The 15,081-nt window shown below is 40.1% G+C and overlaps 1 protein-coding gene across 5 annotated transcripts in view; it reads right to left on the bottom strand.

Annotated features, from left to right (window-relative positions):
- Nucleotides 1-9,838, bottom strand: part of LOC135324150 (polycomb group RING finger protein 3) — an 82,344-nt gene extending 72,506 nt beyond the window's left edge. For all 5 annotated transcript variants that reach the window (XR_010385494.1, XM_064499742.1, XM_064499741.1 and 2 more), the window contains exon 1: nucleotides 9,541-9,838. The gene's annotated coding sequence lies outside the window, so the exon portion shown is untranslated. The remainder of the gene's footprint in view (nucleotides 1-9,540) is intronic.
- Between the last annotated feature and the right edge of the window lie 5,243 nt (nucleotides 9,839-15,081).

Here is a 15,081-nt window from a genome sequence, read left to right as displayed (position 1 = left end):
TGGTAAGGTTTAGGCAGCTGCAGCATAGGCAGAAAAAGAGTTGAAAGAAAAAAAAGGGGGGGGGGAAAAGAGGTCAAAGTAATAAGAACAAGAAGAGGAGAATTAGTCTTCCATATGATCAAGGATCTGCAAATTGAAGTCTGGTTGTTTTCTTTCCCCCTCTCCTTTCATAAGGAATTTCCCAGCTACACAACCTTTTTAAGCCATCACTCAGAAAACAAGCATTTATAACAGCAGTATCTAATCAGTAGCTTTATTCTTTTTGTTAGTAGATATTTAGCAAAAGTTTCAACCCTAATATGAAGATAATCTTTTGAAGTATCTTGCCGAGCAAAGGAGATATTTTCATCCACAAAGCACAGAATCCACAACAACCAGGAGAATTTCTTTGGCTCAGGCCCACACAGTACAAAATACAGAATAAGCATACTGATTTATTCATATTCATGAAAGAAACTGCTTACTAGAAAAGTGTCCATTTATGAAACTTGATTTCTGATTGTCACACTGGAAGCCTGCATGACAGTTAAGCAAGTTTTCTTTGCTGAGCAATTAAAAGCAGTCTTAGAACTGGATGCTTCTCTGCCCTGCCCTTCAGTATTTCTAAAATACTTTCTCCATGGCACAGAGGTGCACCTTTCTGGTTTTCCACTCATTACAAAAAAAGATGAAAGAAAACATGACTTTGCATTGCAACATTGCAGCAAGAAAGAGCACCGAGAGCAGATAAAGTACTGGTGTCCACTGGTAGAGGATTTTACTTCTATACATGATGATAACAAAATCTATACTGAACACTTAAAGTTCTGTTACCAAGGTTTTCCCAAGCAATGTTAAAAATTTGAGAAGGTGAAAAGCTACAAATCTATTCAAAGGTTTCACCGGGGGGGGACAAACAAACCAACCAACCCACCCCCACCTTTTTCTGAAAAAGTAACATGATTACACCACAAAAGCAACTTCATGTTACTGACACAAGAAAATTCTGATACTGAAGGCCATATACAAGAACCTGTAGCTGCAGGTTTAGGGCAGACAAATAAGACAGGGATTTGGTCATCTAATAATTTAAAAATGAAGCCACAATGCCCTTCTGAAATAATTTTTTTTAAATCAAAGGAGCGGTTTGGCTTAATATGAGGTAGCCCAAATAAACTCTCCTATTTGTGATAGATCCACATTAGAAAAGATGGTTTAATGGTCTCATAAGTACTATAAAAATAATTGCACTTGTTTTGAGGTTTAACACAGATATTACTGTAGTTACAGAATTTACTATACAATAGCTGTACATGCACAAAGTACTTTTATGCATATTGTAACCATGCTATGCTTTATTAAAGTTTAATTAGAACCTTAATTTAGAAAAGCCTTTACATCTTTCAACTCCAAATCCAATCTTCACTAGATTTTTTGCAACAAAATCTGACAGAAGATACTACCATTTTAAAGATGAAAATATTTAACCTTACCTGGTATCTGGTTGCCTTGATTAGCAGAGCTATATAATCTGATCATTGTATTGTCCAAAGAAGCTCTTATTTCATATGGAGTCTTACTCAAGCAGCACCTACCACACAGGTAGGTTTGCTTTAAAGCTTAGGGACACTTTAGGAATGATTCATCTTATAAATTTGTGGATAGCCTTCTGCTGAATTAGTAAATTGAACCTGCTCACAGGAAGGTCCGATGAGAACTAAAGAAGGATCAAGGAAAGAAGATGGACTGCACAGAAAGAACTGTAAATTCCTTTTGGCAGCAGCAAGCCATTAGCTTGGCTCCACTATTTGTGAAGCCACAGTCTCTAACATAGTTAAGAAAGGTGCATTCCAGCTGCCTCTATTCAATTAAAGTGTATTAGGCTGTTCTAACCATTAATTGCTCAGGGTAGGGTCTTGGCTCATGCCCGAAGAACAACCTAACACACTTTTGGGTGCTGAATAATCCCTACTGCACAAGAGAAGGGGCAAAAATGTTCTACAAGATTAAGAAAACCTCTGACCAGCCACATTTGGCCCTACTAAACCAGTTTTACCTTTTTGACAAAGAATCACTAGCTTGTCTACACCCAAATTACTCTCTATGTTCCATTTCCTCTATTCTGAGCTGAAAAAACAAGGCCATTTCCGCATCAGTATGTATTATATCTGCTTAAAAAAAAAAAAAAAAAGCCCCTGAAGTGTCAAAGATTTCTAAACCTTTAGAAATACTATATAAATACAGCATAATCTCAAGGGTAACCTTTTTCATTAATAACACTGTCTTCCTTTAAATAAGAACTAGCTCGTTATCAGTAAAGAAAATGATTGATAGAAGCACCAGGCTTTTGAAGAAAAGGCTATTCAGTTTCATGCACTATTCCAAAATTAAGTCTTGACAAAATAATAAAGCAAGCATTTGTAATATACTAGGAGGAGAATGTTACAGTGCATTCTTCGAGGATAATTTAGAGTCAGAAATTACCAGTCATTGTTTCAATTCAGATCACATCTATCACGGAGAGATAGGAAGACCCTTGACTTCCACTAATTAAAGGTTGATTAAAGAGAGCCCTCAATCTCATGGAGGACAAAGTCCCTTCACAATCAAGTCTGTAGTGAGATTCTACTACAAAGTATCTGAGATCACATCAGTTTGTTGAATCTGACTAAAATGTATAATAGCTATGTGAAAGTAACAGACATAGGAGAACCTTCAAAGTCTTATGATGACCTAACTACAGCTGAAACAGATCTTAATTGTCATCAATACATCCTTTTGTAGTACAAATGAAGGACTCTGGATACCAACCAACTTCTGGCTTTAAAAGCTGTCACCTAAATAAGGGTACACATTTGTATTAACAGCTCTCTATGACTTTATGCAAGATAATCAGGGCTCGAAAAGCCCACCCCAGAGAAGCCAGAAGCTAAGTGAGGCTGTCATCAACTCCTACAGAATTTCAGTTTTAGTTGTTATGTTTAAAGAGATCTTCCCTTTCCTCCCTCCCCTCATATACATGTATCAGTCAGCTTCCCTCACAGAGAAAATATATCACTTCTACATACAATGAAAAAAAATCCAGTTACATAAGATGTTTTTATTCATATATATATATATATATATATATATATATATATATATATATATATATATATATATATATATATATATATATATATGTCTATCCAGAGAGGCCAACCACTTACAGAGACTAGGAAATATTGTCTCTTTAGTGAATAATTATGTAGTATTATTTAGTAGAGCATAGGGATTTTCATACCTTCTTATGGAAGAGTTTCTGACCTCTATTACTCAGAAAAGAAAATTGGCTCCCAATCGCATACAGATATTGCTGTATTTCTAATAATGGGAGGAAAAAGAATAATATCTAAATAGCAATCAAAGACAAAACTGCTGGATATTTAGCAGGAAGCCTTCAAAAGTTCAGATGCTCAGCCATCTGACTCCACCTATTAGACCGGGCACAATGATAGATGAGTAAAGCAGTGACTGTCAAGAAGCAAGTCTATCATGAGAAGCCAGGAGCTACCAGCTGCCAAAAAGTAGGAAGGTGCTAAAAATTGAACTGATTGTACATCTGCAATTTTTTGTTTTTAAAAAACATTCCAGTAAAATTTAACAAAGCCAAGACTACAGAATTTTACAGTCAATCAAATCCAGCTAAACTTGAAGCCTTAAATCGAAAGGATCTGAAAACCCACACCAAAAAAAACCCACACCAAAAAAAACCCACACCAAAAAAAACCCACACCAAAAAAAACCCTGTATAGTTATGCCTCTGGTTAAAATTTCAGTGATCAAAGGTTTCAATTTAATCAATCTTTCTGATGATCCTACCTCAGCTGCTACAATAGAAGATAAATGAATGAAATTACTAGAATTGCCCCTAAACCTTGCAAATGCATAACAGGTACTATGTATTCCTTTTGGAGTCAGATGCACCCACATAACTTGCATGAAGTTGGCTGTTTGCCAAGTTCTGCAACACAAAAAGTGAGCCTTGCAAAAGCTCCTTTCCTCTTTTGCTCTTGAAACCCTAGGATAGCTTTAAGATATACTCTGCTCTCCCTTTGAGGATCCCTTTGAGAAAAGGGGCAGGTGGAGTGAGAACTATATTCACCAACTTGCCTGTCAGCCCTAATTCTCAGTTCTGTTCTCCTACTCCAGATATTTCAATTACATATTTGACCTTAAATGTCTCAAAAATTATTATCTGTATTTTTCCTTGCTGCTTAGTCCTCAATAGGGTTTGCACTTACATGGACAGAAGTAGCGAAAAATGTTTTCTAAATGTTTTTCATTGTTTCTATTACCAACCACTTAATTCAATCTTGGAGAAAGTAAGCAGTTACCAGTTCCCCTTAATCAGCACCAGATGCAGCACTAACCACCAGCTTTGCTTATTCTACCTATCATGAGAATTTATTACCTTGTGAACAGAAATTTCCCATCTCAGCTCTACATATAATCATTTCACCACAAGCTAAAAATTTGACTTTCTAGAAATATCTGAATAGAACAGAATATACAACCTTACAGAACAGAGCAGTCAAGCCATTCTTCCTTAACCAATGATGGGAACTGTACTCTCCAGCCTCTAAAAAGTTTATCTTCAATTAATTTGTGGACTGAAGCTACATTCTGTATCTAAATTATTCTACAAAACTCCCCCAAATCCCTTAAAACAAGGCAATCCCTTAAAACACACCACTCCCCTGCATGCACATGCTGACCCCCCCCCCGCACACAGCACCCACCCTCCCCACACACACCATCCCCCGACACCCCCACCACCACACACACACCCCGTGCACACCCCCCAACCACACACACACCCCAAGTGGCAAGTCGAGAGGGAAATCTTATCAGTGCAGACAGAATCGCTCAGTCAGATACTGAATACAACTCTGGAGTGTGTACTTAAACAATTCGGAGTGAAAAAGAGTTATGAATAAAAAAATTCAAGGACTCAACAAAATGCCTCACAGTGAGAGACTGAAAGAGAATGATCTGTTTAGCTTATCAAAAAAAAAGTCAGTTGCTGTGTGTCAGCACCTTCATAAGGTGAAAACACACAAAGTATTAAAAGGCTCTAGCTAGCAGACAGATAAAGGCATAATAAGAGTTAGGGTTTGGAATCAAAGCTAATTTGCATTAGAAAACAGGCACATGCTTTCAACAGTTCACGTGATTAGCCATTGGAACAAGCAAGCAAAAACCCCTGTAGATCCTGCATCCTTAGAATCCTCAAATCAAGACTGGATTCCTTGCATCTAGGACAGTTCACATTTTAGTCAAAAACAGTTATTATGCTTGATACAAGGGCAACTGTGTTAAAGTTAATGGTCTGATACACAGGAGGTTAGACAAAATCTCAGTCCATTCTGGCCCCAAACTCTAAGAATGTGACCCCGACTTCCAATGGTCTGTATGCCTTAACATTTTGGGGGCAAAGTCATTCCAAGTGAACAAAACATGCCATCAATTTCCATTCCCCAAGTCAAGCCCGCAGATAACCACTGTTAAGTACAACAAATAAACTTGATGCAATAAAAATTGTATGTCGCAAAAAAATTCTCCTGTCTAGTAAGTTAGAACAATTTTGGCAATACAATGCACTTCAGCTAAGTAATCAATTGACTCACAGCTTCCATTATATCAATCTGTGTATTTAAACCAGTAAATGCCTCCCAGTCACCACAAAACGCTATCTGCACAAAAGCTATTACATCCTAAGAATGTTTGAAGTTAGCCAGTTGGCTTGTACTTTTCACCTTGTTCTTTCAGGTGCCAAATTGGGGGGGGGGGGGGGGGGGGGCGGGCAGAAGGAAGGAAGGAAATCATAAGAACAAGACTTTACACAAAACAAATCACCAAACAACCACCAACCAGAGTACAATCTGCAAACACTGCAGTGACCATGCTTATATATTTTTACAAATAGGTACCATTTACATTTACACTTTTAGATTGATGTTTGCATGCACGTGACATGAGAAGACAGTCGAGAATCTACAGGGCTAGTGTTCTTTTTAAATGTTGAATCAAAATCTCAGTCATGATTCACACAAGATTTGTAGTATATCCAGTAATATTACAATAGATACATGACCCACTAAAGACAATATCATACACTGTCTCATTACACATAAGGGTGAAAAATGGTTAATAAATTAAACTGAGAAATGTGTTGACAAGACAATCATTCACAAGTCAGCAATTAAATAATGTTTGTTTTAGCAACCAGGAAAAAAAAAATCCTGCTCTCTTAAGCAAGTACTGCACAGCACATATTCCCCCACAGACAACAAGTTGGTGATCAGATTTATTAAAGAGAACTTGCTTTTTCGAGTAATATGTCTTTCAGGCTAAGAATTTCCCCTCAGAACCAACTTCACTTTCACTTTAAATGAAGCATTCTCTCTGGTAGAAAAAGGAAAATGATATTACCTATCAAGTCATTGCTCCTTTGCAATGACAAGCTTCATTCAAATCTTCAATAGCAAATAAGGTTTTCCATCTCCTAAATTCTCACCACAGTGAATATTTTATATGCTGGTAATTTAAGTACAGAAGTACTTATTCAGAAGATTAACTTGACAAAAACCTGACTTGGAAAAAAGCAGCAAGTTTTTCCTCAGATCTTGAAAGCTGACTACAGTAAGAACTATTGTATACAGTATCTGTTTTAATCAACAATAAAACACAATGGTACATATCACAATTTTTTTTTAATTATGAATTTACCTTAAGCCAGGACTCCAATAGAAGTCCTGTACCAAGTAACATATTCCGGACCTGGACAGCATCTTCCTAGCTGTTAACTTATTCCAATCAGACTGTCCTAAATCAATTTTCTCCGGCCTCCCTTCAAACCTGATAGTATACCTACCCCAGCACAGCAGGGTAGTTTGAACTGTTACTCAACCATTTTTACTAATAACGTCAAAGCCGAAACAGTTTAAACCATTATATGTTTAAGAACATGGACATTCTTAAATCCATTGTATCACCAAATACTGCTGGATTACTGATAAAAGCTTTCATTTAGTATCCATTTCAAACTACGTACCAATTGGACCACTATCCCAGTATAAAAGGATGAAGAAAATTATTATATATTCATATACACAAACAAGAATATTCTACACTTGCATTCTTGCAAGATTTCATTACATTTTCTTATAAGCCCACATCACCTGTTAAAAACAGTAGCTGAAAATGTAAAACACTGTAAACACGCAGTATTTTTCAAAATGTGCATTCACTTTACAGATCATATCTAGCTTTAAGTTTCCATGTAAATGTTTTTAATATATTCCTTGAAGTAGCTTCCTGGAGAGTCCAATATTTTGATCTAAAGTTACTTTAGTCCAAAAAGATCATCAACTCAAAAGGTTACCTAGATTAAAGAGTCATTTGGGAACAAGATATTGAACACAGAACCCTTGTTAGCAAGGAGAGTTACCTGTCTGAAATACAAAGCTGAGAGCCTGCCTCCTCTAAGGCAATCAATCAGAGTAAGCAAGCAAAATATAAATATAGGTTTGGAGATTACAGCAAAGTTCTGGGTTAGAGTTCTCTAGTAGCAAAAGTCTTTCAAAATATCTTATACATTTTTTTTTCTTCCCTCTAGGCTACTATGCCAGCATTGCAACAAAAAAAATCTGTCGCCTTTAAGTGAAAGCAACATTTCACAACTGTTCAACCTTGATTTTCAATAGTGATAGCAGAGTCATAAGATAAGCCAGTCATTAGACTGGCTAGACCAATCCACATAAGGAAATGAGATATTTTTTAAGCCATTATTTGAGAAAAATCTAAATACAAGTTTAAATCCTTCCATGCTTTCTCTTGCAGTTCCCCTATAGTTCTCTTTAGAAAGACTGCCTGCCCTTTTTCTAACTGATCATACAAGATCACACTGTATATCACTAGCTCTGCCCAGATACCGTATTCCCTTACACACATTTTAAAAATATGAGTGGATCACTTAAATTGAAAGATTTTTACTGGAAGTGTACAAGGTTTCTATTTCTAGGCAAGTACCTGACATGAGTGTCACAATGCATATTCTTATCTAACCTACCACTAAAAGAAAGAATTTAAAGTTAACAACCTAACCAACAACAAGCAATAAAAACACACATGCTATCTGGCAGTAAGAAAAGCTGCAATATATTTAATATATGCCAAATTGTTTATGCTTTATAGAGTAAACCAATATACAATTGAAGTTATGTACATGAGATTTAGATGTTAGAATGAACATTGTGTTTAGATAGCATTTTTTATTTAAATCTTCTCATCCACGACCTTAACTCCAAGAAACATTGGCAGACAATTATGTAGGACTCCTGAAAAATACCAAAGCAAAACACTTCTGAAGGAACATTCCAGAGCACATATGGGTAATCAAACAGAATGTCTAGATCTAGCTTTCTCAGTCAACCATATTTCATGTGCAGAGGACAAAAAAAATGGCTAAACTGATCCTAAGTATACAGAGTAATGGGGTATACAACACTTCAGAAACAAAAAATATATGTGAACTAGCAAAGAGTATCCAAGTATTACACAACCACAGTATTAAGGTATTGAGCTTTCTGAAGTTTCTTCACAGGACACTCTGAAGTGACACCAATTACTCTTGGACAAGAAACCAACTGCCACATTATTCCATAGCACTGCAACTCACTGGTGAGCTCAACATTTGTAGAAAATAACCAGAACTTAGCAGTAGAAGAAAACTATATTGGTTCAACAAATATTCGGGGGGAGGGGGCTCAACACAAACCATAAATATTCCTTGTTTTATCTACTAGTGATACTTCAGTTCCCGTTTCTCATAGGACTTTAAAACCTATAAGCTATACAGTACCGAAGCCCCACATCCATACAACTGAGGTCATTTAGCAAGGAATATGACCACTCCAGTCTCTAGCTGACTAGAGACAGATTCCCTTCCTCCCCCCGCCCCAGCAGTGGGGCTTTAATCCGTGCAAATCCATTAATAGTGGGGAGGGAGCTTCTCCCTGCAAACTTGAGGACAAGAGCCTCTTGGCAGGGTGCAGGGGGATACTGACCAGGCACCGAGAAGGAAGCGATCCCACTCCTCCCCAAGCCAGGAAACGTAACAGTTGGAAGAGGAAAGGGGAGGGGTGGAAATAGAAAAAAAAAAAAGGAGGGGGGGGTGAAGGAGAAGGATTTTTTTTTTCCCGAAAGGAAGAGACCTTTTCGGGGGGAGTGGAGGTGGAAACTACCCTTAAGGATGGGAAAGGAAGAGACGCACAGAGGTGCGCACACACAGCCCTTCCAACTCCGACGGCCAGCACAAGACTCGCACGTTCGGGGAGGAGGGGGGGAACCCCACTCTCTATTACAATACCACCGAAACCCACCGAGACAATAACGAGCATTTTCTGCATCACAAAAAGTTCAAGCACAGCCCTTCCCCCCCGTACACCCACACCCGAAGAAGAAACGCCCGGTGTCGTCGCCCCCCCCCCCCCCAGTACCGGAGGGCGACAGACTGACCTGTCAGCAAACGACAGCAACGGCGGCAGGAGAAAGGAGGAGCAACACTGTATCCAGCCGTTGGGAGGAGGGGCAGGGATCTTTTATCTTCGGGGGAAGGTTGATTTCCCCCCCCCCCTTTTCCTCACAGTTCCTCTTTTATTTTTTCCCTTCTCCTGTCGGAAAAAAAAAAAACGAGGAAAAATATATCTCCCTTCCCCCACCCAAGTTCCGACTCGGAGTTTAAAACAAAGAGACGGAAATAGCCGAGCGCGATCCGAATGCAGCCGAGCGAGAGTGTCAGCATACAGCGCATGCGCACTGCGCGTACTCACATGCACAGATCTATATTCAACCCTCCCTCGAGATATGGGGTTGGTTTCGCGTTAGCCATTCCTCCCATCCCACTCCGTTATGCGCGTGCTGATGGGGGGCAGTGTCTTCTCGGGTGCCCCTTAGGCTCGGGGAGGAGGATGCCTCTCTGCTGCACTCTGCATTCCTCCCTGGGGTGGCCCCTGTGGGACTCCCAGCCCTGTGTTGCTCCATCATGCACATGCTTTCTTCAAGTTGCACCCCTGTATGCTATCTTTTTTGTCAAGATGGGAGTGAATGGGTGAGGGGTGAATTTACCTAGAAATAACTACCTGCAGCCCTTGTGCAATACATGCTTTCCCCCTGCCCCACTTAGCCTTCTTCACATGCAGGGACAAGCACCCCAGCACAATCCTCCCCAAACCTGCACCTTTCCACATACAGGGACACTCATCACTGTCACAAATCTATCATCATAAACAGGGACAGACATTCTCTGCACAGCCCTTCTAACATCCTCCTCACATATACAGACACTCTTGCAACATACAAGGAAAGATCTCCCTGCCACAGCCTACCAACACCCTCTTTACACAGGAATAAACTCTGCACAACCCACCAACAGCTTTCCTCCACCAACAACCTTCATACACAGGATTTACCACTCCTAGTCCTCTATTCCCAGCACAAAAAAGCACTGGAACAATCTCCCAACATTAAACTCACGCATGCAACCCACCAATTTCTGTACTTCTTCTGTACAACTTCTCCAGGACCCAAATACTCCCCCATCCACATGTGTAGACTTCAGAAACAGCTCACATCCACTCCAAGACACTCACACTTTAAGAGTTCAGAAAACAGTTGTCCAATTCCCAACAGTACCAACATCCCCCAGACTGTAAAGATGAGTTGAACTTTTCAAAATAATGAGATTAATAAATAAGATTTACATTCTGGACAGCTTATATACCTTCAGATTTCAGTGTTTAAAGCTATATCATATTTCAAGGTTTTCTCCAGAAGCATGTTGTTTTAAACAAAAAAATCACATGCTTCCAGAAGCTGAAGCTTTAAGAAGTCCACCAGTTACTGTGAAACTTAAACAGGAGCTGAGAATGCTGGTGACAAGATATTTGCAATTTTTCAATGGGTTGCATAAGTCAAATGCTTCAACAGAAAGCTTTGCTGAAAGACAGTGCAGGAGGACAAGTTTGCAAAGCAGGCACTGAAGTTGAGTTCACACCACATAGCTGAACACTGAGATTACAAAGGTAAGTACTCAAAAATTAACCTTTCCAGGGCAATCTACCTTTCCTATTATGCATTTTTTCTATGTAATCTAGTTACATATCTGCACATCCCCCCCACACACACACAAAGACTAAGCCTCAATATAGTCATCTTCTACTTTGGCTAAGAAGGTAACTAGAAACAGGCTGTTCAGTGTGGCACATCCCTAGAAGATGTTTCACCATCCACTGAGTCTTAAATGCAGTATATATCAGGACTTTAGGGTCTGTGCTCAGTGCTAAGAACAAAGTTATCCAGAGGCTAAGGCTGTGGTATGGTTTAAAAAAAAAAAAACACACACACACACACACACGCTAACACTATAGATTTGCCATATAGCTTCAAGGGCTGTGCATCTAAGTGGGTGAGTCCTGTCTGTCAAATATCAAAATTCTGTTCTCAGTTTGACCACAAATGACTGCAAAAATCTTTACTTATAGAGGTATATGCTACATTGCAAGAGGGGCCTGCTGCCTACCTTCTGGACTTAGGGTTCAAAATATACTTGCCTATATGTGGAAATTAGAAACTGGACACCTGTTTCTTTTCAGCCCTAATGTTTCCAGAGCCAAACACTGCAGACCTGGAAAAAAGATTAAGACCGGAGTCTATAGCTTCAGCCCTTTTCTTGTTATAGATATTTTTAGAAGATGGTGCCCAGAGCAATATGACATGGCCATGTCTCCTCAAACTTTACTTTAAAAAAACCTTGATAACAAGTCTATGAAATGACTGTCCTGACCCTTTAAGAGCTGAGGCCATAGTTTGCTCTCACTTTAACCACTCTGCCCTAACATCAGTTCTGCTGCCTTTGACACTGCTATATAAGAGTGTGTTAGCCTCTACATGATATTTCTGAAAGACAAGGTCAGCGAGTAACTAGAGCATCTAACATCATAACTGAGTGAATATAAGCAGTTGTGTGAACAGCAGGACTTGGGACTAGGAGAACTGAAACTTCTTGCTAGCACTGCACTCAAACTAAAAACATTTTAAAGAAGTATATGGGTGAATCAAGAATTAGCATCTAAAGAATTCCTTTGGTAAGCTCTACAAGCTTTAATCCTCAATTTCCACACAAACCAAAACATAATATGAACATGAGGAAATTGAAGAAGTATTGAGAAATAGGTACAAGCTCCAGCTTCCGGAGGCATGTGATTTCTAGTTAAAAAAGTAACCCCTATAAGAAAGTCCATGTTCATGATGGGAAAAACAGTTCAGGGTGAAAGAAGTTAACTATTTCATTCGGGAGTCCCCTCTACCAGTGAAAAGGTATTAGCAATAACATATTAGCAATAATGGCTTAGGCAAGAAATGACCAAAAAATATCCAAGCAGAATATTTTTATGGGCGATATTAAAGCACAACCCATACAAAAACATGAGATAATGATTCTAGTATAGGACTGAGCACAAATGGCTATGGAAGATACAACATTTACAAACAGCCAAAGTCAGGAACTGGTTTAAACCAGCAGCTGCAAATATAAAAGCAATATAAAAGGATTGCCAAGCACAGAAGCCAAAATAGTCCATCTTTGCAGAAGCAAGAATATCTGAAATAGCTAAATCATTATCCTGGGAAGACAGAACAGCTTTCTCTACTCTTGTTGCACAGACACTCACAGACAGAGTGCTAGTTTAAAAAAAAAAAATCTGATTTATTGGGATCCTTTGCTTTATTGGGGTAATGCTCATGTGGGGAATCAAATCTCTCAAACAGAATGCCTGGTCATTATCCAGATGGTGACAGGAGTCTCTGTTACAAGGATCCTTGTAATAGTGTCTTCAGCTAGATCAGGTGAGGCTCACTGAACTGTTGTTCTGGTGAATTCTTATATTCCAGCTCATGGTCCTATGTGAGCGCTCCAGCATATGCAGTTTCCAGTCCAGCAGTTTCTCTTGATTATCTTAAACTATATACAAAACATACCTTAACTATCTCAACTATGTACAAAAGATCTATGTGACTATTCCTGCATGTGCAGGACCATTTTCTAATGACTACTTAAAATTCTTATCTATGTGCAGTTTAGTCAATTCCTTTACCTACAGCAGGAACTGCCTGGGGGGAGTCACTGGGACAGCCAGATTCTCCACCCAGAACGTTAAACAACACATTGAAGCATATAAGTAGTGCCTATCAATTGGCCTATGCACAGCAAGGGCTGCCTGGGGGAATCTCCTGGACTGTCTGGAATCCCACCCATCCAGAGAGGTCCTGTAGCCATTAGTTGATTTGTTGACTGAACTTCTAGACAGATTCTCGATCACCTTGTCTCAAATCAGTCCAGTTGTCTCATCTAGGCAGAGACTAGCTGGGTAGTTCCTGGACCACACAGGAATTGATGACTAGGCCCACTGGGTATGCACACAAGCACAGCCCTGATATCCAGCTACACCACAATTGCAACTACAGGGCAAACTTGAGTTTCCTCCTTATATTACGATTATAACAAATTCCATAGATTTTGCCACATTCCAAAAGTGTTGCCTTTTTAGATCATGTGTGAATATGTTGTTCTAGACAAGTAAACCTTAACAAACAGCTGTTTACTGTTCTTCCCAGGGTTCACCTTTCTCCCTGGCTACTATCAATGCTCCACAGACCCTCACCAACTGCTGGCACTATGAGTGCAGCTGCTCATCTATTGGCTGCAACTGACTGCTCAGTGTTTCTAATAACCCTTTTTCCCCAGCCACAAATCTGGACTCAACACTGGATTCATTCAGGTTTCTTTATTTAGGGTTATGGTGGGTAGCAAGCATAATACTGTACTAGAAAATGAACAGCACAGACCTGGGTTCCAAATATCCAGCAGCCTGAATCCAAGAACTCAAACATGCACCAGTTTTTATCTTCTAGATGCATCTGTGTTGTGGGCAAAACAGTCTCAACTCAGGGAATTTCACTTAATTTAAATTTATTGCTAATTAACAAATTTTAATTACTGACTTGGGTATTGGGGGGCAGGGAGGGGAGAGACTTAAACAAGTAAACAAACACTTAGGGAAACACCTTTCCTCCCCCTTCTCCAGGCTCAACTTCAGTCAAACACCTTTCCTCCCCCCTTCTTAGTCTCAACTCTCCTTGTTCTCACATCATGTTACACTCAGTCCCTCACAATTACTTTGGTGAGGAAATGGACAGCACATGAGGTTGGGGTCAGTGCATAATAATAGATTCTTTCTGCCGCTCCTGGCTTCTTACTCTTTTCTCTCCACCATTCCTTGCTTCTTACTGCTCCTCTGCTCCAGCATGGGTTCCTTCACAGGCCACAGTCCCTTTGGGGCATACCTGCTCCAGCATGGGTCACCCACAGGCTGCAGTCCCTTCAGGGGCGTACCTGCTCTGGCGTGGGTTGCCTCCTTCCAAGAGCACATCTCCAGCCGTATCCCCAACAACATCCCCTCCTGCGTGCCTCCTCCTTTTCTCCTCCCTTTTCTCCAAACACGTCTCTTCACATATCTTCTCATGTGCTCCCTTTTGTGGGTCCTCCTATGTCTCCTGCTCCTAGCAGCTGTCAGAGAGCAGCAAGGGCCAGTTGCTCCCTAAGGGAAGATGAGCCAGGAGCTGAGGGGAATAATACAGCCATCAGGGCAGGGGCCTCACTGGCAAAGACCCAGTCCCACAATACCCAAGTAAGTCAAACAGGGTGAGGTGGTGGCTAGGTCCAACCAAGAGTCCAGATCATAAGGCAATATCACAGTGATGAGGCAGGTTCAAGGTCAAGCTAAGAAAGCAATCCACAGGTCAAGGTTAGGATCAGGTCCAGCAATCGCCAGGCAGGTCTACAGTGATGAAACAAGGCTGAGGTCAAGCCAGGAAATCAATCCACAGGTTGGAGCCTGGGATCAATAGGGGCCATAGCCAGGAACAGGCATGACTGTGGCTAAGCTAGAGACCAGTACTAGAGACCCCTAGCTCAGGCAGGGACTGAAGGCCCAGGGCTGA

Source organism: Dromaius novaehollandiae, chromosome W (genome assembly GCF_036370855.1).
Source record: "Dromaius novaehollandiae isolate bDroNov1 chromosome W, bDroNov1.hap1, whole genome shotgun sequence".
NCBI classification, from domain to species: Eukaryota; Metazoa; Chordata; class Aves; order Casuariiformes; family Dromaiidae; genus Dromaius; species Dromaius novaehollandiae.
This window is presented reverse-complemented; position numbering and strand designations above follow the sequence as displayed.